The 24,654-nt window shown below is 38.3% G+C and overlaps 1 long non-coding RNA gene across 1 annotated transcript in view; it reads right to left on the bottom strand.

Annotated features, from left to right (window-relative positions):
* Positions 1–24,654, bottom strand: part of LOC148091643 (uncharacterized) — a 51,333-nt gene that overhangs the window by 11,368 nt on the left and 15,311 nt on the right. The window contains exon 3 of the long non-coding RNA XR_015715524.1: positions 1,160–1,322. This is a non-coding gene — a long non-coding RNA (uncharacterized LOC148091643). The remainder of the gene's footprint in view (positions 1–1,159; positions 1,323–24,654) is intronic.

Below are 24,654 nucleotides of genomic sequence, written 5' to 3'. Positions count from 1 at the left end.
GAGAATGCTAGTCTTTTTTTTTACTCTCAACCTTTTTATTTTTTTTCTGATTTTTGTCAGATTGAAGAGAAATCATCCAAGGTTTATTTCAAGGTTGTTTCACATAGGCATAATTAGGCTTATTATTTTTAGCCCACCAGGTATTGTCCTTCTTTTCATAATTATATAATGCTTCTTAAAAGCATCCAGAAATCCTGGCTCTTTAGAGACAAGGATGGAACACACTATCTAAAGGAGCAGCTCTTTAGCCTCAATCAGATGCTTATTGTGAAGGAAGAAAAAAACTCTGTAGAAAACACACAATGCTAAAGTGATTTTACCCATTGATTCAACAAATAAATGAATCCCTATGAAACAATGTGCTAGTTCCTAAGGGAGTACAACGTATATAAACCATGGTCACTACCCTGAGTTTATGAACTGACCAGTGCAACTAGGCATACTCCCCAAAAAGGTAGTTTGGAATAAAATGTGAAATGTGTGGTACAGATTATAGTTGCCATAGAAGGCCCACACTTTCATATTCTCAGTTCATTAACTCTTTTATAGTTTCATGTGCCTTTGTACCCAGTCTAGACTTCATGCCCAGCCACTGTAATTACACCAGCATCTCAGAATCCTTTGCCCACTCGGCCTTTCATATCTGCCTCATCAATCCTCAATCCTGAGTAAACTCTGCTGTCTGCTTTCTCAGTTTGTTCCCCAGGGTGCTAAGCATAGCTGGAGAGGAATTATGTTCTTTGCTTTACCTGATTCTCTATGTGATATCTCACATCTTCCAATTTTACTCTCCTGGAACTCCTGATATCAGCCTGTGACATGACCTCCTTTGCTGTAGGAATCAAGGGCATCAGGCCTGATTTCACCTTTTATCCTTCCAACCTGAAATTATTTTCTGATCCTCACTCTTCCCTTTCCAAAAAGAACTTCTCTACCCCTTTCTGATGATCCTCTCCCCTACAAACTTCCTTCACAATTTGACCTAACCATGATTTCCCCTCTCTTGTGGATCTACACTCTCTCAGTCTCCATTGGCTCCTTCTTCTCAACCCCAAACATGTTTGCAACGACCCTATTCCCACACCTCCTGCATCAGTTATTATTGAATAACAAAGTACCGCAAAATATAGCAGATTAAAACAACAAAAACGTATCTCACAGTGTCTGTAGAATATAAGTTCAGCTTAGTTGATGGTCGTTCTGGCTCTGGGTCTCCCATGAGGCTGCAATCAAGATGTCATTCAGAGCTTAACTTGGGGCTGCAGAATCCACTTCCAAGTTTGAGTTTCCTCACAATGTGGCAGCTGAATTAATCTGCACCTCTTAAAGAAAAGAACTTCAAAATTTTGTGGACATGTTTTAAACCCACCACATCTCTCAAATATACCATTTTTCAAGCCTGCTAGTCCTTCAAGCTACTTTTCTGCTTCCTTACTCCTTTCAATTATTCTCTTCTCTTACTTTCTCATTACCCAATATTCAATTGTCAACAGTCCAGATGATTATCACCTAACTGAACACTACTGCTGTGGAGCATAACATTCAGATTAGCATGAGATTCAAAGCCCTACAAAACCTAGCCACAGCCGACCGTCTCATTTTTCTCTCCCTCATTTTCCCTTACATCTCATCCAGGTAGACTTCTCATTATTCCCCAAGCACATCCTCTGCTTCCCACCTCTGGGCCTTTGCTCAGATGATTTCCCTCACCAGGAAGACCCCTCCTCACTTTCTCATGGTTTAAGACCCAGTACAATTGCCATTTCATCCAAGAAAACTTCCTGATCTTCCCAACCAGAAACATCCCCTCTCCTCTGCACTCCCAGAGCACATTGTGAACTTCACTGTAATCATCCCGTTTTACACCATTATTGTGTTGGTGTATACCTTTGTATTCCTTTCAGCACTCCAACAATACCTTGCTCATACATACTAAGTTCTTAATCTTTTTTTGAATGAATAAATTTACCTAAATCATTAAGATTTAATTTTACTTTCATCAAAAGGCAAATTAAAGTCCCTATAATCTCTAACTCTATTAGACTAATATAGTCTCTGCTAAAAAAGAATACAGTCTTTTTTCCTATTATTTGAACAATTTTAATGAGGTGACTCAAATTAAATTGTGATTATTCTCCAAAAGGTTTGCTTCTGAGATATGTTTGCATATAGTATTTTTACAGTCTCCGGTCAACATGAAATTTCCATGGAAACAGATCACACACACCGGAGAAGAAAGGAATTGACTTGTGTTTGAACTGCATTTTGTCATCTCCATGGAGCTATTTGTGCTAAATATTTGAGTGCGCAGGGAAACTATGATTTAAAATCAACTAAGTAGCCCGGCTGGGCTTGGCTCAGCAGTTGAGCATCAACCTAGGGTCCAGGAGATTGAGGTTCGATTCACTGTCAGGGCACATGCCCGGGGTTGTGGGCTCCATCCCCAGTGGGAGGCGTGCAGGAGGCAGCCGATCAATGACAACTCTCTCATCATTGAGGTTTCTCTCTCTCCCCCTCTCCCTTCCTCTCTCTGAAATCAATAAAGATACATATTTTTTTAAAAATTAACTAAGTAAAGACATAATATTTAATGCTTTTTGAAAAATGATAATAACTGCTATCAGCTTTAAAGATTTTTATTAATATGGGGAGAAAATAAAAAATTTTTAAAATTTCTTGAATTGTACATTACTATTGGCAAATCAAATACCCATTTCCTTGTTTGCTAGTGCAGAAAAGGGAAAGAAATGAAATGCTCAACACGAAAAGGGTAGTGTTGCTGTTTTTTGGTCTATAGATAAAATAATTCCTTCGATTGTATCATTCTAGTCTAAATTTATTGTCTAGCAACAACATGGCAGCTGGGTTCCCCCAGAGCAAGTGAATCAAGAAGGCAAGGAAGAAGGAAGTCCCAGTGCCTTTTATTAGCTAGGAGAAGTGGTGTGCCATCGCTTCTGCCTTATTCTATTTGCTAGAAGTGAGTCACTAAATCCAGCCTACACTCAAAGGAGGAGAATTAGTCTGCACCTCCTAAAGAACTTCAAAAAATTGTGGAAATATTTTAAACCCACCGCGTCCCTCAAATATACTATTTTTCAAGCCTGCTGGTTCTAAATTTGTTGTCTAGCAATGAGCTGTTGAACACTTTTGATTCCAAATATGACTAATCAAATAGGGACAGTTTGTTTAAAATACATGTATAGAAACTAAAAGATGAAAATATTTTTACTCAATAAATAGTACTGTCCTTATTATTTGAGAAATGTATTCTTTTCCTAAGCACTGTGAAAACCTACCCAGGAACTTAAAATCACTAGAAATACTGTATTCTTGGAGATTATCTTTTTTCTAATCTTTCTTTGGAATATGAATCTATCTTTATACCTCAAAATTCTTAGAAATCTATTCCTACAACTAAACATATTCGAGGGGTATCAGATACAGCTCAGGATTTTCTTAAAATTCCACATCAACTGTTGACTTTTACATTTACATTTCAATAAATAGAACCAACAGAACACAGAAAAAAGAAAAATAATCATAAGAGCTCTACCTCCTGTTTGTTGAAAATGTGCACATAGGCTATAAAGAAGTTAAATCACATATTACTTGTTCCACAATCATAACACCTGTTGGGTTTTAATGTTAATGAAAGTGCATTGGTAGAAGGCAATTTAAATGTATTAGCAACACAGCTTATTCTTTGTAGACCAACTCTCTAACCAAAATTTATCTTGCAAAAAAGGACCACATCTCGTACTCTGCCAAGGGCAAAACCGAAAAAGCAAGAAGGTAAATGTCAAAAAAGCAGCAGAGCCCTGGCCAGGTAGCTCAGTTGGTTAGAGAGTAGTCCCAATATGCCAAGGTTGCAGGTTCAATCCCTGGTCAGGGCACATACAAGAAACAACCAATGAATGCATAGTAAGTGGAACGACAAATCAGTGTTTCTCTCTCTCCATCTTTCTAAAATCAATTAAAAAAAAAAAAAAAGGGCAGCAGAAAGCTATCAGTGGAGAAGTGAGTATCCCTTCCATTTGGCCAGTTTTAATTATTCTCTGATAGTTATGCTCCAGTGGAAATTTGAATGAAGCCTCTACCTAGTTAGGAAGAATAAGGCTGAATGATAATCATCCCCTCAGATAGGTTTGCTACATGCTCAGTCACTTTCTCCAGTTGGGGGAGGGTCGCCTCCTGGAGCTATGTTTGTTTCCTTACAGGCCCTTGTAGGACTGCCTATACCTTCAACCAAATTACTGGCAGCCATGCTTAAGTGAATAGGAGGAGCTCCAGTTATAGACTTTGTCCCACTTATAGGAACCAAATTTCCTTTTCTGGGGCAGCTGTGGCTTTGGTTGAAGCAAGTGACAGCTCAGAGGCTCAGATGTGATTAAACTTTGACTCTTCCACAGGGGATGTGAGTTTAGTGGACAGAGGGTCATATGCCCAAAAGAAAGGTAAGCCTAATATCCAAGATGTGATGACAGAGGCAAAAAAGGATGATGAAAAAGCCAAAATACTCAGGCCTAGAAAGTGACACTTCGATTAGATGTAATGAGAATCTATACACCATCGATAATCTATGTTTCCCTTCAGATTCATTCTCTTGCTTACTCTGTGCCCAGAGAGGCTGACCTATGTGGACCACATCACTTTGCACTCTGACTTCTAGCTGTGTTCAGAGAATGTGGAGAGGGGCTGGTATTGGTAGGAAATTGGTAAGAGAGTGAGGAAGGGATGTTTATTTCCCTGGCTCCCTCCCTGCCATGAAGCCATAGGTTGGCTGTTCCCCTCTGCTAAAATGACCAATCCTGTCAGGTGGCCCTCATAACATGGGTCTCTCTCAAGGGTTCAGCCAACATTCCTTCCCCTTTCTAGCTTACTGGTGGAAATAGCTTCCTGCTGTTACTAGCCATGGGATACTACAACATCCCCCCTTGTTTTTTCTAAACTTTGTCTTTATAAATAATCTCTTTATTAAACTATCCTTAATTACCCAGTTTGATGGTACCATCTGCTTCCTGAATCTTGACTGATCAGATGGTACTGATTTTCAACAAGAAATCTCAGAAACATAATTCTACAATTTTTTAAAAATCCTCGCCTGAGGATATTTTTTTCATTGATTTTTAGAGTGGAAGGGAGAGGGAGAGAGAGAGAAAGGAGAGAGGGAAACATTGATGTGAGATACATTGATTGGTTGCCTTCCTCCGGGATTGAACCTGCAACCCAGGCACATGCCCTTGATTGGGAATTGAATCCGTGACCCTTTGGTAAGTGTGCTGATGCTCTAACTACTGAGCCACACGGGCCAGGGCTCTACATTACAATTTGACTATAAATAACACTCATATTATGGAGATGTTTCCTTGTTCATGGCGTATTTTATGACTAAAACCTTCCCAAGCCCCTGAGCTGATCCTTGAGGTGAGTTGCTTTCTGTCTCTGCAAGAGAGGGATTGAGAACAGTCCTTCCTTCTATCCAGGCAATCAACCCTGGGTATATTTATAAACAATGAGTCTGTAGCTTTCCCTCAAGGTGTGGCCAGTCTGTTTGACTAAACTTCAGTCCTGACTCTTGGTTTTCAAATTCAGCTTCCAGTTGGGACTGGAGACTGACCTTGAACACTTGCCTTGTAAGTCTTGCCAATACTTTCCCTGCAGATTTGCTTTTTCCCATTGTCTTTCAGTGGCTGGCTGCTTTCTATGTCACCAAAATGGAACTCCTTGTCACTGTTTTTGCCCTGATCCTGAACCCAAAAACTGTCTCAAAATCCCTTCCGTTACACTACCCTGTCCCTCAGATGGGAATCATATTGGATGATTCTCTTGGAGCTTTCTATTTGGACTGATAGCCCTTTCTCGGAGGCTATGCCTATTGGGTGAATTTTCCTCCAGCTATCATGCCTCCTACACTCCTACATGGACTTCTGCCAGTAAGATTCTGGAATACTTCATGGCCAAGATTATATTACTCGTGATCAATGCAAACTGAACAATAGTGTTCAAAATAGACAGAAAGAAAGGAAGAAACAGTACGTGTGCTTTTAGCAAAATACTAAGAACAATGCATCTGAGCAACCAATACAAGTATTGCTGTTTATTAATGAATTGGCATTTTTAAGTCAGCACTTGTAAGTCAATTCCCTAAGGTTTAGTCACTGTAGATAAACATCACAAAAAGGAATTTAAAAGCCTGGGGGTCAAGATTCTAAAATCAGGATCCTAACAATTCTTGGACTCCAGCATAAAGACTCTGACAAGAAACAATATTAAATGTCCAAAAAGAGGAGAAAGGTTAAAATTATGGTATTAGTAACAGCTACTTTGTTGGGCACCTGATTATTTGGTATTTTATTGATGACCAAGGCTGAGAAAGGTTAACTGCCTGTAGTCACGCTGCTTGTTTTTGGGGAACTAGAATTTAAATGGAGGCTTGTTTAAAAAACTTGTTCTCTCTATATTATACTAATATATAAATATGATAGCCTATTGGGCAGCCCTTAAAATAATAAATATGACTATCAAAACAAAGAAAATGTACTGTATATGAAAAATGTAAATGTAATATAAATAAAAACATATTCAATAATCCTAAAACTATTTACATAGGGGATCTCAGAGAAATTAAAATAGTTGCCACTTTAGAGCAAAGATACTATGTTTTGATAAATGTACACCTAAGTATTTAATTTTTTGGAGCTATTATAAATATTATTTTTAAACTTTTGTTTTTCAATGTATTAGTACTATAGAGAAATACAATTAATTTTTGGGTGTTGACCTTGTATCCTTGTATCCTGCAACAAAACTCACTTATTAGTTGTAGGTTTGTTGTATTTTTAGATTCCTTGGAGTTTTCTTTATAGATAACCACATCATCTGTACCACCAATGGATTTCATGTAACCCTCCTTATGTCTCTTTTGATTCTAATGTATAAATTAAGCTGCAAAACTGCCATTCTCTGAAGCATTTTCTCAATCTGTTGTAATTTTGCTTCCTGGCAATTGTCGTCAGTTTGGCTATAGGTTTGGACGTTTCTGAAGTTGACGATGATAATCCTAATGATACAGAAATATCTAACAAAGGTGAAGTCTCTTATAGTCTAACCCCTAGATAAAGTCACAGGTTGGTCTCTATTGAATATACTGTTTAATGATTCTATATTTCTAAGATATATGATAGGAAAAAATAGAAAAATAACACTAAAATATTAACAGCAGTTAACTCTGGATAGTGCGATTAATAGAGTTCGCCCTTTTTATCTGTATTTTCTTTTTTTTTTAACATATCTTTATTGATTTCAGAGAGGAAAGGAGGGGGAGAGAGAGAGAGAGAGAAACATCAATGATGAGAGAGTCACTGATCGGCTGCCTAGCCCACAACCCGGGCATGTGCCCTGACCAGGAATCGAACCCCAATCTCCTGGATCCTAGGTCGATGCTCAACTGCTGAGCCACGCAGGACAGGCTATCTATATTTTCTAATGTGCCTAAATAAACATCCAATTACTTACAATGTTAAACTTTGTGTCTCTTTCTTAAAAATGTGTAATTATATTCAAACTCTCCTTTTTGCATTTTCTTTTTGAAATAAAATTTTTTCATTTAAAATAATATTCCAAGAATAAAATAGTAAACGGCTCCTTGATACCTACAAATTAAGATGTTTTAAATTATAATTAGTAGTTAATGGATCAATACATTCTACCTTAAAGTTTCCATCGCTTAATTATGTAATTCGTGTTTAAGACAAACAGGGACTTAAGTCTGAAGTTTCATAGATGAGCATACTCCTAATTTTCCTTTGAACATCATTTACCATGTGATCTGGAAATCTTCGATCTGGAAGCCCACCCAGTTTCCTGGCCTCCAGTGGAAGTTTTACTCTTCCAAAACTTTGATTCTTCTTCACTCTCTGGGACTCAAAATGTTAGACTATTACAACAAAGCTATAAATTAATCATCATAAAGTTAGATAACTAGCCAGAGAATAGAATTAATTTTACAACACTTTACTAATTGTTTTTAATATCTTAAAGTAACAAATCAAGGATCCATTTTCTATAGGTAATTCACAGAGTGCCTTAAAAGGCCTCAGGTAAACATTTCCACCCACATGTCCTATTGATACCTCAAACTCAACGACCATTTATTTTGAATGATAGTCATTCAAAATTTGGTTATCAACTTCCACTCCAAACACAAGCTTAAGCTTAGTCAGGTCTTAGTTAGTTGACCCTCCAGAGTAACGAGAGGCCTCTCTGGCTCCTCAAAGATTATTTTAGCGGTTTCAGTATCCCCTGAGGTCTCTAGCAAAGGTTATAGGGGGCAGCCGGTCCCTCCTCTCCCGCTGTCCCCCAGCACAGGCCTCCCCAGCCCTTTGCTACGGGTCAGCGGCCAGCCCCAGACATGACCTTTCCGCCTGGGCCTCGCCTCTCCCTCAGTCTCACGCCCGCCGTGGGCCAGACCTTAGAGGAAAGCTTCGCTTCATTCCTGCAGCCTGCTAGTTATGGGTTCGAGGACATTTACGCCGCTCCCTTCTCCAGGACAGGCGTTAACCACGCCCCTCTCCCATCCCAGTTCCGTGACCAAGCACCTACAAGGGCGCCGGGATGAACGGGCCGCCGCACAGATACGCCTCTGCGCATGCGCGCGGCTCCGCCCCCGCCCGGCAGCGGCGCGCGGGGCCTGAGGAGCGGTGGACCAATCAGAGCGTGCCTCGCCTGAACGCCCCCGGCTGCGCCGCGCCTGCGTCCTCCTTTCAGGGCGGCGTTGGGACACAATAGTCGGCTTGCCGAGGTTCTCCTCCGCGCGTTCCCGCAAACGGTCACCCTTAGAAACGGCCTCCTCCAAGGGGAGAGCGGAGACCCTTCAGGGGGACGGGCACGGGGGGCGGGGAGGAGCGAGGAAGGCTTTTTCATTCTCAAGACAAATACCTTCACTCTCCCGACCTCCCGCTCTACCTCATCAGGGTAGAAACGGCGTTAGACTGCGCTCAGATTAATTGATGCGTTAAAGGCAAAATATATTTTTCTTATAAATGGTAAGTTTCTTCGTGAGGTAATGCGGCGTTCGTGCGTTACCCAGAATTCCCGAGGGCCCACGTGGCGTGTTTGGGGCGCTGAGCCCCTTCACCTTCCCTCAGCCCCCGCGGGTGGGCGGGATCCTCACCGGATGCCCATAGTTTCCTTGTATTTTCTGATTGTAAGAAGACTGCTTTTTAAAAATGCCTGCTCCCAGCAGAACTGTACAGTAGTAAGTACATAAATGTATGTAAAAGAAAGTTAAACTCAGCCCCAGTCTCGCCATCCAGAAATAATTTAAAGTAGTGCTATGTAAACTTGGAGACTTCCTGTGTGTACACGTGAACTTTTTTGATGTTTTTTTTAAATAAAAAAATGGGAGCATGTTATGTTCTCCAGTAATGTCTCATTTCTTTCCAGGAAAATTAAAATAGAGTACATAATCATTTTTAAAGGGTGTAATGACACTTAGTAGATATAATATGTTCAACCAGCCCCCAAATGGTTGGACTTTAGGGCACTTACAGTTTTTCATGTGTACAAACAATACTAGATGACTATTCTTATACAGAAATGTATACATATACGTGATTACTTCTAATAAATTCATAGAAATATGATTACTGGGTCAAGGGAAATACATATTTGTAAGATTCTCAATAATGTTACCAGACTCCCCCCTTGAAATATATTTACAGTAGTCCCCCCTTACCCATAGTTTTGCTTTCCACAGTTTCAGTTACTTGGGTCAGCTGCGGTCCAAAAATATTAAATGGAAAATTTCAGAAATAATTCATAAGTTTTAAATCGGGTGCTGTTCTGAGTAGTGTGATTAAGTCTCTGGTGTCTGGCTCTGTCTTGCCCCTGATGTGAATCATCTCCTCGACCAGTGTTTCCATGCTGTATGCTTAGTACAATAAGATATTTTGAGGGAGAGAGAGAGTACATTCACATAACTTTTCTTGCAGTATAGTATATGGTTATAATTGTTCTATTAGTTACTGCTGTTAATCTCTTACTGTGCCCAATTTATAAACTAAACTCTATCATAGGTGTGCACATATAGGAAAAACATAGTATATATCGTGTTCAGTAATATCTGTAGTTTCAAGCATGTACTGTGAGTCTTGAATCTATCCCCCATGGATAAGAGGGGACTTCTGTACAACTTTTCCCTGTACAACTTTTCCACCAACAGATTATGTAAACAACAGCTAATCTGGAGTATTGTCAATCTTTATGATCTTTATCACCTTTAAAAACTCTTTCATCGTTTTTATCCTCTTGGGTTTTTCTGATCCTCTCCCGAAGATACTTTTCCCATTGCTGTCAGAGAGAGTAGGAGGGAGAGAGAGAGAAAAAGAGATCTATGTGAGAGAGACAGATCAATTGGTTGAGAGACACATCAATTGGTTGCCCCCCCTCCAACCAGGGCAGGGAAGAGCCTGCAACAGGTAGGTGCCTTTGGCTGGAATAGAACCCAGAACCCTTCAGTCCGAGGGCCGACGCTCTAACCACTGAACCAAACAGGCCAGGCCTTGTCCCTTGTTTTAATTTACATCTTTCACATATTGGCTCAGTTTTTGTGAATTGCCACTTTATGATATCTGTGTATTTAAAAACTGAAATTACAGGTGCTTTTTGTATATTACTAATATTAAGCTTTGAAATACAGTTAGAAATGTTTTTTCCATTTTTAAAAAAAATATATCTTTATTGATTTCAGAGAGAGGAAAGGAGAGGAAGAGAGAGATAAAAACATCAAGATGAGAGAGTCATTGATCAGCTGCCTCCTGCACCCCCCAACTGGGGATCGAGCCCGCAACCCGGGCATGTGCCCTGACCGGGAATCGAACCCCGATCGCCTGGATCCTAGGTCAGTGCTCAACCACTGAGCCACACCCAGCTGGGCATGTTTTTTCCATTTTTAAATTCATCTTTTAATATGGCCCATGGTGTTTATTTGCTGAAGGAAGTTTTTCTTTGCTTTTCTTTTTTATGGCTTCCACTCAGCAAAACTTTTATTGGAGGGCAAAAAGGGAAGTCAAGCAAAAAGGCAGAACATACGATGTGAGATGGACTAAATTAGTAAAGAATACAATTCATCTATAAGTTATTTGTATATTTTCAATTTCAATTAAAATGCAAAAAATGATACTTTATAGATCTAAAAAAAAAGGATACTAAAATTCACTTGAGGAAAAAAAGTAAATGGTCAACTTTCAATGAAAGTTATTTAAAAAGGGGAGAGGGAATTAGAGCGGAGGAGAATGAACTATCCTGACATAATGTGTAGACTAAATAGACAATAAGAAGTACAAGAAAAAGTATGTGGAAAAGTTATATAATGTATACCATAAAATTACTTATATGGCTTTGTACTATATAAAAACTATTTATATAGAATTAATCAGAACCTGTAAATAAGTGCAAATCAGTAGAAGTTTAAGGTTATGGGTTATTGTGAATTTTTTAATTTTTATGTAGGCATATCTATAATCTTTTTCTTTGTTTCTAGTTTTATGTCATGCTTACCTGTGTGTATTTTCTTCTAGCATTTATAGGCATCTTTTAAAAATATTTGCACATTTAATCTATTTGAAATTTATTTATGAGGAGGAAAGGAAGAATCTAGCTTGAATTTTTTTTTTTTTTCCCTAAACAAGTTGCTGGTTGCCCCACACCATTTATTGAATACTCAGTCTTCCCTACAAATTCAAAATGGTAACTTTATACAGTACTAAATTTCCATATGTACCTTATTTTCTGCCCCATTGATTTATTTGTTACTGGATAGTAATATTGTTTTAATAACACTTTTTAGTTATTTTAAAACTTCTGGTAAGGTAAATCCCTGTTTAACATAATATGAAACAAACTGCCAACCTAAGATCTAGAACCTTACCAATAAATCACATCAGTCTGTGTGTTCTTCCCGTTCTGTTCTTGCCACCTTCATAGATATTTCTTCCATAGTAACTTTTTGTTAACATTTTGTCACATTAAAAAAGAGTGGTTGAGTGTCCACCCATGAACCAAGAGGTCATTGGTTGAATTCCTGGTCAGGGCACATGCCTGGGTTGTGGGCTCAGCCCCCAGTAGGGGTGTGCAGGAGACAGCGATCAATGTTTCTCTCTCATTGATGTTTTTATCTCTCTATCCCTCTCCCTTCCTCTCTCTCTAAAGTCAATTTTTAAAAATTCTTTTAAAAAAACCCACACATATATTTTTTTTTGAAAGTTGTGATTTTAGCTGGAATTGCATAAATTTTATAGATTAATTTAGAGAAAATGGGTAGCTTTATAAAAATAATAAATATGTAGTTTTTGTGTTAACTCATTTAATCCACACAACTATTTTATTATCATCTTCATTTTACAGATGAGGAAACTGAATTAGAGATTGAATAACTTGTTGAAGGCCAAGCAACTAATAAGTGGAAAAGTCAAAAGTCAAACTCAGGCCCTGGCAAGTATGGCTCACTGTTTGAGCATACCCACCTGCACCGAAAAGTCACAGGTTCCATTTCAGGTCAGGGCACATGCTCAGGTTTCAAGCTCGATCCCCAGTAGGGGGCCTGCAGGACAATGTATGCCTCTCTCTCCTGTTCCTTCTCTCTCTCCCTTCCTCTCTAAAAAAAAAATCAATAAAAGTCAAACTCAGGCAGTTTAGCCCCAGAGCCTCTGCTCTTAACCTCTATGTTATATTGCCCTTCCACAATATGGAATCTGCTCATCTGCTTATCTGTAATGAACATGTGATTAAATTTGCCTCCCCCAACTCTCAGTCTGCACCCTTGTCCTTTGTTAATGAGCAGATACCTACTTAACTCTCCCCTCCCCTGCCATAGCTGATTGCTAGGAGTAGGTGGAAAACTGATTCAGGCTGGTCCAACTGGACTATCCTAGAAATTTGCAAATAGTCTTACATGGTCTCTTGACCTACAAAGTGATTAGACAAAGGTAAAGCAGGGAGAGACATTTCACCCAGGGAGAAAGCAGGCCTGCAGAGAGAGGCAGATTAACAGAGAGAAGCAGAGCTAAGAAGTTCTGTGGCCCCAGAAGAGGGTGGTGGGGTAGCTGCCTGGGCGTCTGAGGTTTTCCAGGTTCTGCTTTGCCCTTACTAAGGCCCTGCTACCCTTTCTGCTCTTAGGGATCTATAAAGAAGATACCTCCCTTCAGATAACTCAGCTTAAGCTCACCTGAATGACTTGTCTTCCCTTTGAAACCAAATATATCATCTACAAACATGTGACCCTTTATTTTCCCAAGTTTTCAAGTTTCCCAGTAGCATTTTCTTCACATAGATTCTGTACATTTCTTGTTCAGTTCATTCCTAAATACATTTTAGGTGTTTTTTGCTCTCTATAATGGTAACATCTGTTTATTGTTGTCCCTTTACATCTTAGTTTACAAAAATTCTACTTTTATCAGTTGAGACTGCTATTAATGGCTTGTAAATGTGACATTAGTCTTTCAAATGTGTTTCAAAATAATATGTTTTCCACTAGATATATTTTTTAGTTCTAAACTTTAGTAGTTCTGGTGACAATTCATGTGAGGATGACGGTAATTCATCTGATGGAAATGAGCCACAAGGATCCCAAAGAAGCATAGAATTTCCTATAACCTAGATTAAAAAGAAAGTCTCATATATAAATAGAAACATTGAGTTTCCAACAATATTTGGCTAATATTGAAACAAAATGATGCCTTGCCTGTGTGGCTCAGTGGTTGAGCATTGACCCATGAACCAAGAGGTTCCTGGTTTGATTCCTGGTCAGGGCACATGCCCAGGTTTCAGGCTTGATCCCCAGTGGGGGTAGGGGGCGTGCAGGAGGCAGCAGATCAGTGTTTCTCTGTCACCAATGTTTCCATCTCTCTATCCCTCTCCCTTCTCTCCCTTAAAAAAAAAAAAATCAGTAAAAACATTAAAAAAAAAACCCGTAAAATGAGGAAGACTATTTTCAATAAGACCAATTCTTCAGATAGAAAATAATAGAGGACATTATTTGGATAAATATTTTCAATACAGTAGGCAAAAAAAAAAGATTAAGAGAAATTGATAGCTCACTCTTAATATAGGCACATAATCCTTTATTTAAATCCTTTGGGTCAGATGTGTATCAGAATTCAGAGTTGTTGGAATTTTAGACAGGAATATATGCATGTACCAAACCTAAGCATGGTCTGGAGCAGCATTTTATAATATTAATATGCATGCCACAAAAATGCATGAGTATTAACACTGACTAGGATAAATAAAGATTATATAACCTACATAATAAGCACATATCTGTTCAGGTCAGATTTTGCTGCCTAACCAGTTTGCCTTAAACTTATGAAAAATTGATGTTTCTAGAGCTTTTTTGGATTTTGTAATTTTAGATTGGTTTATAGACCTGTGAAAGCAAATTATGTTGATATTTCAATATCTGGCCAGCTCTGGGAACAATTAAAGAGTTATTTGAAGGCCTGGCTATATTAGATAGTCTTGTGGTTTTGAGTGTTTAGTCTAAAGGGAAAAGAGTGCGTTTTTAGAACAAAATACAGACTTTGAAGTAATTATTGGAAGAGTAATAAAGTATCTTAACTTGCATTCTTGACCTTTGTTGTTAGTCATTTTTTCAATGTGTGGTGTTTTGGTTGAAAAGAATTGCAATAGACAGACTTCCTAGAAAACGTTAATATTAAAAAATTGCCATATTTTTCCTTCGACCTATCAATAAAGGGATCCTTGATGTTTTCATCTTTTACTTCTAGCAATAGAAGCACCTCCTTCTAAATATCCTGTGACTGTAAAGATACTGTTTCAGTTGAGTCTTCTAAAGTGTCAAAATTAAGGAACCTGTTCAGTCATCATGTTCACTGAGTGCTTACTTTGGCAGACTGTTTGATGCTGAGGATAATAGTCTGGTAGGAGAGAAGCATACATAAGTAGGACATTACAATATCATGTGATAAGTTATGTGATAGGGTTAAGTATTCTGTGCCATGGAACACTGTGTTCTATGATCAGGGAAGGACTGAAAGTTAAGTAAGAAATTAGGCAGATGAAGTGGGGAGAGAAATTTTAAAATGTTCTGATTTTCAAAGTGTAGTCCGTGGACCAGCAACATCAACATCACCTGAAAACTTATCAGAAATGCAGATTCTCAGGCCCTAGCCCAGGCTTACTGAATCAAAAACTCTAGATGTGACCCTAGCAATCTGTGTTAGTTTCGTTGTGTTTTTAAATCCCCACCCAAGGATATAGATATAGATGTATTTTAAATTGATTTTAGAGAGAGAAGGGAGAGAGAGAGAGAGAAACATCAATGTGAGAGAGAAACAGATTGGTTGCCTCCCATACATACCCTGATCAGGGATTGAACTGGAAACCTAGATATGTGCCCTGACTCCTGGGGGGAGGGGTAGATCGAACCCTTTGACCCTTGGTGCATGGAATGATGCTCAACCAGCTGATCCACACCAGCCAGGGCCAGAATAGTTTTTAAATGTATAAATGAATGAATAAATTTGAATTTATTGCCATATGTCCCATGTGGGATATTTATAATCAGATATCAACCAGTAATTAAAAAAAAAATCTCACCTGATTATATTTCAAAGTTAAAAGTCCTGGCCAAGGAGTTAGCAAATTAATTTCCTTTAATAAGTCCATAAATTTATTTTCTATGTATTTTCTTAAAGAACTTGTCCCCTACACTTGAGAGATAAACTCTGCAAAACTGCATTATTATAGAATACTTAAGTTGATGGATACTCCTTTAAATAATATTGAAAAATATTTACAAAAATAATATTGAAAAATATTTATAAACTTTAGCATATTGATTGAACACATACATTCCAAATACTTCCCTAAATTATTGCCTCCTTTAATCCTCACAATGGTTGAAAGAGGTATTACTCTCATTTTACTGTTGCTGAATTGAGGGTCTAGGAAGTTAAGTAAATTGCTCTAAGACAAATAGTAGGTAGTGGATTCAAAGATCGAAATCCGAGTTTTTGGATTCCATGAACAAGGTTCTTTCTGTCTCTGTGTTTACCAAGTTCCAGACATTAAAAATATAATGATAGATAAGGTACAGTTCCTGCCCTCTACCAGCTTAGAAGCTGGCTTGTCAGTTATAAATGTGAGCAGACAATTGAAGTAAGTTCTAAACTTTTTTGTGTACTGGAGTAGCTTAAGCTGCAGCTTAAGGTAGACATCACATTCCAGGTCTTTTTATCCATTTAGTATTATATTTATTTTTCAAGTACTTTTATAGTACTTAATATTCTTTAGTTTCTTTATAAATACTAACTTATATAATTATCATTTAACAACACTATGAGGTAGTTACTATTACATCTCCATTTTAGTAAGGTCCATGTAGGTTAAATTACTTCAAGTCACACAGCTAGTAAGTAGTAATGCTGGGATTCATATCCAAATAGTCTGGTTGAAGAATCTATATTTCTGACACTAGATTATGTTGCCTTTAAACCTTTCTAGAGTCGAGACTGTCCACAATTTTTGAAGCACTAAAACACAATAGTATGTTTTATGTATTAATCCTATAGTAAACCAAAAGCATAAATGTGATAGGCTGTTTGAACCCAGGGATGTTTTCCAAGCATGGACCTTTTTGACAGGACTAAATATCAAGGAACATTTGATGTGGACCAAATATCTCTGTGGACAGAACCAAATATACTGAAAGGTGCACAGTAACTAATAAATGACAGATTTTAATCCAGATCTTTCTGACTACAATAGCCTTATTTTGGCCACTGTGTTTTTTGGAGTCAAGGTAGACTAGATGAAAAGACAAAGACACTGAGAATAATATAATTATACCTGTCCACAGTGCCAAGCCCATGTCTTATACATAAGGACTCAAAAATTAATTATGAAACAAATGTATAATAAATAAAATATAACTTCCAATTGGTCTAGAATATTTATCTTGGCTAACTACAGCAATAGGAAATCCTCATTTTTCTTTTAAACAAACAAAAAATAATTTGCCTATTTTCCATGCTCCCCAAATCTAAAAGTAATTCACAATAACAGGTGGTGGGCTAAGAATATACATCTACATTACCTCTCACCTAAAATCCAGAAAGGTGTGTGTATGTGTATAAAACACATACCTGATTCATTTCATGCATTCAAAATATACAGTATTATTGGATACCTACTACTACTCTGGTTTTACATTTCTACATGCTACACTACACTACAACACACACTACAACAGCTTGGGAAAACAAGGAAGAGCTTTATCAGAAATGAGTTCCAGAGAGAGAGCAGACAGGATCAGATATATCTAGGAACAAAACTGAAAGAAACTGCAGTCCAAAAACTTGCTATAAAGATAGGAGTTCAGTGTCATACCAACTCTAGAATCAATGGATAAAACAAGTGAGAGGAACAAGCTCTGGACATTCATCAAAGCTATTAATTAAGGGACTATGTAAGGAGTGACTATGCTGGATGACCACCAACCTGTCTCCCACTCCTCTACTCAATAACAAGCAGCAGAAATGCGTGTTCATAGGCTAAAGGAGGACGTGCGAACCGAAGCCAGAGAGAGGCTCATGCTGCCTCAGCTCCTGGCCAACAGGATGGACAGGAAACCCCACCTCAGGAAAGAAGTCATTAACACACTCTTCCCAGTAGCGTATCTCTTCCCTGTAGTTAACAAAAGGCAAACTATAGTAACATATACTGAATTCAATGAGCAGGGAACTAAGGATTAATACATACAGTGATAAAAATATAAGAATCATGCCCTGGCCAGTGTGGCTCAGTTGTTTGGAGTGTCGTCCCATACACCAAAAGGTGGTGGGTTTGATTCCCTATCAGGGCACCAATAAAATTTTAAAAATATATATATGTAAGAATCATTAAAATTTTATGGAAAGCCAACCCCATGTAAGAAAAGCACTGAACTCAACAAGCAGAAGAACTAAACACTCAGGGAAAGAGAGTTAATATAGTAAACAGAGGGACTCTGAGTACATATACAAAATTAATCTTTTCAGTGTGATATGAAAGGATTCCATAATCACATTAAAGAGTTAACTTGGAAACCAAATTTTTTATTTTTGGAAAAATCAGTAGATGATCTATTAGTAGAAGAGAGGTAGCTGGATAATAAATTAGCAGAATATAGAAGCTGAGGAATTCCCCCAATGCAGTTCAGAAGACAAAGAAAGTAAATAGATCTAGAAGTTTCAATATCCATGTAATAGCAGCACTAGAAAGAAAGGGGAGAATGCAGAGGAGAAAATGATAAAAAGATTTCTCAAAGTTTGAGAGAGATACAAGTCTTCAAATAAAAAATGTTAACCAAGATGAATGAAACAGAATCAACACCTAAACATGTCATGGTGAAATTTTAGAACACCAGAGATAAAATCCTAAAAGCTTCCAAAGGGATAAACAGGTTAAGCTTAAAGGAATGAGAATCAGGTGGCCTCGGTTTTCTTATTTACAACACTGCTGGAAGACAACAGAGCAATATCTTAAAGATCAGAGAAAAAATGATACTGAGAAAAATTAGCTTTCAAGTGAGTATGAAATGCAGTTATTTTTGCATATGCAAAGATTCAAAAAATTTCCTCTTTTAGATCTTTATGAAGTAATGGTTTGGGGATGTTCTAGCAAAGTGAACAATAAATCCAAGAGAAAGGAAGTTGTAGGATTTAGGAACTAATGTGAGGGAAAACTGGGTAGGCTTGAGGTACAGTATATTCTAGGTTACTACTAATTACCTTGTGTCCAGGATCTTTAAGCCCACACCACACAGACCCATCCCAATTCTAGATGGTATTTAGGATTTTCATCACCAACAAGCTTGTCTTCAATGAATATAATCAGACATTTTGTTGTATATAAAGGACTCTTCCAACAACTCAAAACCAAACCCTGGAATATGGCTTCACTATATTCTTACAGGATTAGAGTTAAGGAGGCTATGTTTGCTATGAAAATAATGACATGATATTTTATTCATCTCTGCATTTTGTCAATTGCAGAAGTTTGAATTAAAGGTAGTTCTTCCTCATAGAGATATATAAAGATGAGAACTGGTATAGCAAAGTGTTCTGTGAAGTCATACCATCTGGGTTTGAATTGCAACTCTGATTTGATCTTGAGTATGATATTAAACCTCTCTGTCCTTTAGTTTATTCACATGTAAGGATAACAAAACCTACGTCAGATTTGTGTAAGGATTTAAGAAGTTAACTTTTGTAAAGTAGCATAATGTGCCAAGAGTTTCAACCCTGGTCGTACATTAGAATCATTTAGGAGGCTTTTAAAAACAATAGCTACTCAAGCCCTACCCCTAGAGATGTGGTGTCAATTGGTTCCAGGTTGGTATATTTTAAAAACTTCCCAGGTTATTCTAATATATTGACACTCTTGAGAAAAAGTGATAAGTATATATGTGGCTGGTATAAAGTAAGTACCCAATGATTGGTACCTTCATATAATTGGGGGGAAATGTAATAGAAAGCTTCTAGACAGGTAGATTTAACTTGAGGCAAATGGGGCTTAAATTTCAGGACTCCCTCCCCTGTACAAGCTCCGTCTAAGCCCAGTGAGATCTCCTTGGCATGAGGGAAGGACGTCAGCAGCCCCTACCCAGTGCTGGAGTGCTACCACCTGGAGTCACTTACCTATGCTACCTAATTCTCTTTCACTTCCCTGTTTTCTTCCTTCTTTCTGCAAAGGGAACTTCAGATAATGGAAAAGATCAGCCAGATTTCAGACAGGATAAAAATTATTTCCTTTCGAGACCTGGAGATCTCTATAAAATGGGTTGAAGACCCAGGAACCTGGGAAACCTCTCATTCGGTGGCAATTCAAGCTGAGTTTGGGCCTGTGGTGGAATCCAACTGGAGCTGATATGGACAGACTTGCAAAGGGTCAAGCTGGGGCAGAGATATCACTGGCCTTGAGAAAGATCAAGGATTTTGACTTTTAAGTTCATTGAGCTACAGTTACAAGTGTAGTTGGTTTTATTCAGTGCTAGTTTTGAAGTAGAGGCTTGAGGGAATGTGCCTAGAGTCTGTTGAAAGTGAGTAGATAAACACTGGGGAAACTGGAACTGGTACTCATCGAGTTATGGGGGATCCTACAGGCAATTGGGTGGGAATAGGCAAGGATGATACAATGGGTTTAGGAAGTCATTGCTATTACTGTTTGTCTTCAGAAAGCTTAGTCCATGAAACAGTTTTATATTAACAGTACTGCAGTGCTATACTAAATAATACCCAAGTAGAATAATGAGAATAAAATGCTATATCCGGGAGAGGGACAGGGACAGGGAGAGGGACAGGAATGGGGAGGAGAGAGGGACAGGGGGAGGGAGAGGGAGGAGGAGAGGGAGAGGGAGGGGGAGAGGGAGAGGGAGGGGGAGGGGAAGGTCAGAATGATTGGAAATGTGAAAATGACTCAACCACCAATGCTGACTTTGAAACTGGGGGATGGAGACCACTAGGCAAAGAATGCAGGAGATGCCTAGAAGCTAAGAGTGAGCCCAGGCCCACAGCCAGCAAGGAAATGAGAATCTTAGCCAGTAACTGCGATAATAAATAAATAAATAAATAAATAAATAAATAAATAAATAAATAAATAAATAAATAAATGCTATATCCAACTTCTCATTAGTGAATCTCTTTTTCTATTTATTTTTAAAATAATTTTTAATTTTTTGGTTACAGTTGACATACAATATTATGTTAGTTTCAAGTGTACAACATAGTGATTAGACATTTATATAACTTACAGAGTGATCTCCCTGATAAATCAGGTACCCATCTGACACCATACACAGCTACTGCAACTTTATTGACTGTATTCTTTTGTTGTACTTTACATCCCCATGACTATTTTGTAACTATCAATTTGTACTTCTTAATTCCTTCCCCTTTTTTACCCATCCTCCCAGCCCCCCTATTACCTGGCAACCATCAAAATGTCCTCTGTACCTATGAATTTTTTTCTGTTTTGTTTGTTCATTTGTTTCTTAGATTCCACATATAAGTGAAATCATATGGTATTTGTATTTCTCTGTCTGACTTACTTTACTTAGCATAATACCCTCCAGGCCCACCCATGCTGTTGAGGATGGCAAGATTTCATTCTTTTTTATAGCTGAGTAATACTCCATTCTATACATGTAACACTTCTTCTTTATCCATTCATCTATTAATGAACCAAGTAATTCACTAAGTAGCTTGAAATACAGCTCAGTAAGTCTAAATCTATAAAATGATAATTACCTTAGAGTAAGTTGTAAGCTTAAGTAAAATATTTTTGGAAGTGTATATCACAATACAAATGTCAGATATTCTTATTCATTCTGAAAATTACCAGGGGCCAATGCCACTGAAGCTGATAGAGGGCAGCATGGTCTTGTCATTTTAGCAATAGATCCTAAGAAATGGGCTGTGATCCCAGTTTTGTTTACCAAAGAAGCAGACCAATTATTATTTCAGTGACACTCATTAGGGTTCAACACTGTACTGGAACAGTGTGATGTAACAGTTATGGCACAATGGTAGGTCTGGAGTCATACATGTGCTAGAATCCTGGCTTGGCCAGTTATAGCCATGTGATCTCAGGCAAATTAAACTTACTAGACCAGGCTCAATTTCCTCTTCTGTAAATGGGAACAATAATAGCTAACTCAGGAGGTTATTGTAAGGATAAAATGAGACTGCAGCTCATTAAGTATCTATAACAGTGTCTGGCACGTAGCATGTGCAGTGAATGGTCGTTGTTATTATTGCCATCTGCCCCACTGAGTATGTTGTGTTCTCTCTATAGTGGTAAGTAGAATATAAAAATATTCCTAGTGGGAAGTTGAATATAGAAATATTTTTCGATTGCAGTGGGCATTCTAAGATAGACATGTATGCAGGGTAACGTAGTTCTTGACACGGGCAGCATTATTCAGATGCAGTTTCCTTGAGTCAGCCTATCAGGGTCCTTTACTTTTGAGGATCTAACATCCAGGTTCCTGCAGCCTCTTGAGACTGGCATTTTGAGGAATCAGCCAAGTAGGAAGCAGGCCTCCTGAAACATGTTCTGCCCACTAACTTTGCACGTGCTATCTCCACAGCTAGATTACTCTTCCAGGCACCCTAACTTCTAATTGATCTGACTCCAGGTCTGCCCCTGGTGCCATGACAATTGCCCAGAGCTCCCAAAGTCAGATGCGACCACCCCCATCTTACTGCTAAGATCAGACTACCTGTTGAATGCCATTGCCTGGGTGGAGTTTAGCCACTCTCCCTGGGCCTGGATGTTAAGATTTCTATGCATTTTCCCAGCAAAGAGAGGGTCCACCTTTTCTAACAATTGTTTTCCCAATGCTTTCTTCTCCCAGGCTCTATTTCCTACCCATCCCCAACCCTGAAACCTAGCATAGTGTCTAGTGTGATACATGACATGCATAGTATCTAGTGTGTAGAGGATATTTACTCAATATTTGTTGAATAAATGATGTTTATATTAATGATGGGGATGGGAGGATATACAGCTGGTATTGGCATAGGTGGTAGTTCTGTAAGTAACTGTGTATTTAATGCTCGACACTAGGCCTTATATTGATGCCTTTCTAGTCATTTTGATTGAAGCACATTCTCTAATATATTTCTCAGGAAAGGCAATGAGAACAACATTCCCTGATAGCACTTTATTTGTGCCCTTTATACTTGAGTCAGTTTTGTTCTACAACAGCTATTTCAAACTTTAACATCTCAAACTTCTCAAAGCTCTGATCGTTCCTTTATACCCTCTCATTGACAATAGCAAATCTCACCTCCTACATTATAGAGGAAATAGAAGCTTCATGTTATTTTTTAGAATATCAAAAGGGAGCTTTAGCAAGCTCTTTTTTAAAAAAATGTGTTTTTATTGATTTTAGAGAGAGAGGAAGGGAGAATGGGAAAGAGATGGAAACATAGATGAGAGAGAAACTTATATTGGGTGCCTCCTGCATGCCCCCAACTAGGGATCAAGGCCATAACCCGGGCATGTGCCCTGACCGGGAATCGAACCATGATCCCCTGGATCCTAGGTCGAGGCTGAATCGCTGAGCCACGCCTGGCCAGGCTACATGCCTTTCTTTAAGCATGATTTATTAAAATGTATATAAACTTGTATGGTTCGGCTTTGATTGTATCTCAGGGCCAAGGATTATATCTGTTATGCTATCTCCAAACAAAGCTAGGCACAGATGGGTGATAAGTAATTTTTTGTTTTGTTGTGACAGAGGATTATTTCCGTTCTACATTTGACAAAGTATTTATTTACTTAAGGAAAAGAAATATTTTTAAACTAGCAACAAATCTTTGTTTTCAAATGACCAAACTGAAAACATTCAGTTAAAAATAATAATAAAACAGCCAGTAACCTTTTTCGTCCCCTTACCCCACTGCTCCATGATTCCTTAGTTATTGAGGTAGTGAGACACTCAGGTCGACAAGAAGAGTCATTTATGCAACTGTGGCAGCCTTGAGAATGCCCTCAACCTGTAGTCAGCTTATTTGGAGACTGCCCTTCCTCCAAGGCCAAGCTCCTGTCTTTCTTCCTTGGCAAACCTTCCCTGGCTCCTTGCCCACTCCTAGCTGTGCCACATCAGCTTATTGTACATGTCTAATAAACATATGTATGTATACATACCTCTTCTCTCCAATCAGCCTGGGAAGGATGGAACCCATATTTTACACATTGTTGTATCTTCAGGACCTAGTACAAAATCTTGTGGGTATAATGTTTTGCTGATGATGATGCTTATTTTCTTCTTTGCTAATAAGATTTACCAAGCCCTTGCTATTGTGCCAGGCACTGTGTTATGCTCAGCTGCTGCTATTATTGTTTCCTTTTCACCAATGAGAGTTTAAGTAACTTGCACAAGTCTCATAATTAGTGAGTAGTGGACCCAGGACTCAAACCCAGTTTATCAGATTCCACAGCTGGTGCTCTTTACCACTAGACAACTCCGCCCTCCCCACTCCCCGCCCGAATATTCCTAGATACCAAACTCAGGCAGGCTGCATTTGCTCCTAACTGCCTTTGAAGGCACCAGGTGACCCACAACTAGTTAGGGGCATTTCCAGTTGTTCTCAAATGAAGTTGTAAGTCTGCAAATAATTAAGCCACTTTGGAGACAGCAAGAAGGGGTGATATTAGAGGCCCTCTTTGACATTTTGATGTGCATTTAAACACACAGCTCAGAGCTATAAAAAGCCACTACACTAAGATTGAAGAAGCATTAAAAATCAAATTGCCTTATTAATTTTTTAGAGCACTGTAAATGACATTCTATCATCTCAGGAAATCTTTCCCTAAAGCTCCAAGCCTCTTGGTGACCAGGATGAATAAATTGGCCCCCTTCCTTTTCATTTCTCCATTCTCTGCCCTAGAGGGTCAAAAGAAAACCATCTCATTTTAAGATTGAAGCTTTATTTGTTGAAGTTTATAGCTAGTTAAACTGGAACCAAGAAAATCCATTTCATGTTGGCATGATAGTAGAAAACATTTAGCCACATTCCAGCTTAATGATGGAAGATTAGCCAAAGTTGTTATTAAGGCTTAATCTCCTCATTTAACTAATAAGGT

Source organism: Miniopterus natalensis, chromosome 13, assembly GCF_054644295.1.
Source record: "Miniopterus natalensis isolate mMinNat1 chromosome 13, mMinNat1.hap1, whole genome shotgun sequence".
In the NCBI taxonomy this organism is placed as follows: Eukaryota; Metazoa; Chordata; class Mammalia; order Chiroptera; family Miniopteridae; genus Miniopterus; species Miniopterus natalensis.
The sequence above is the reverse complement of the archived record's forward strand: the minus strand, read 5'-3'. Positions and strand labels throughout refer to the sequence as shown.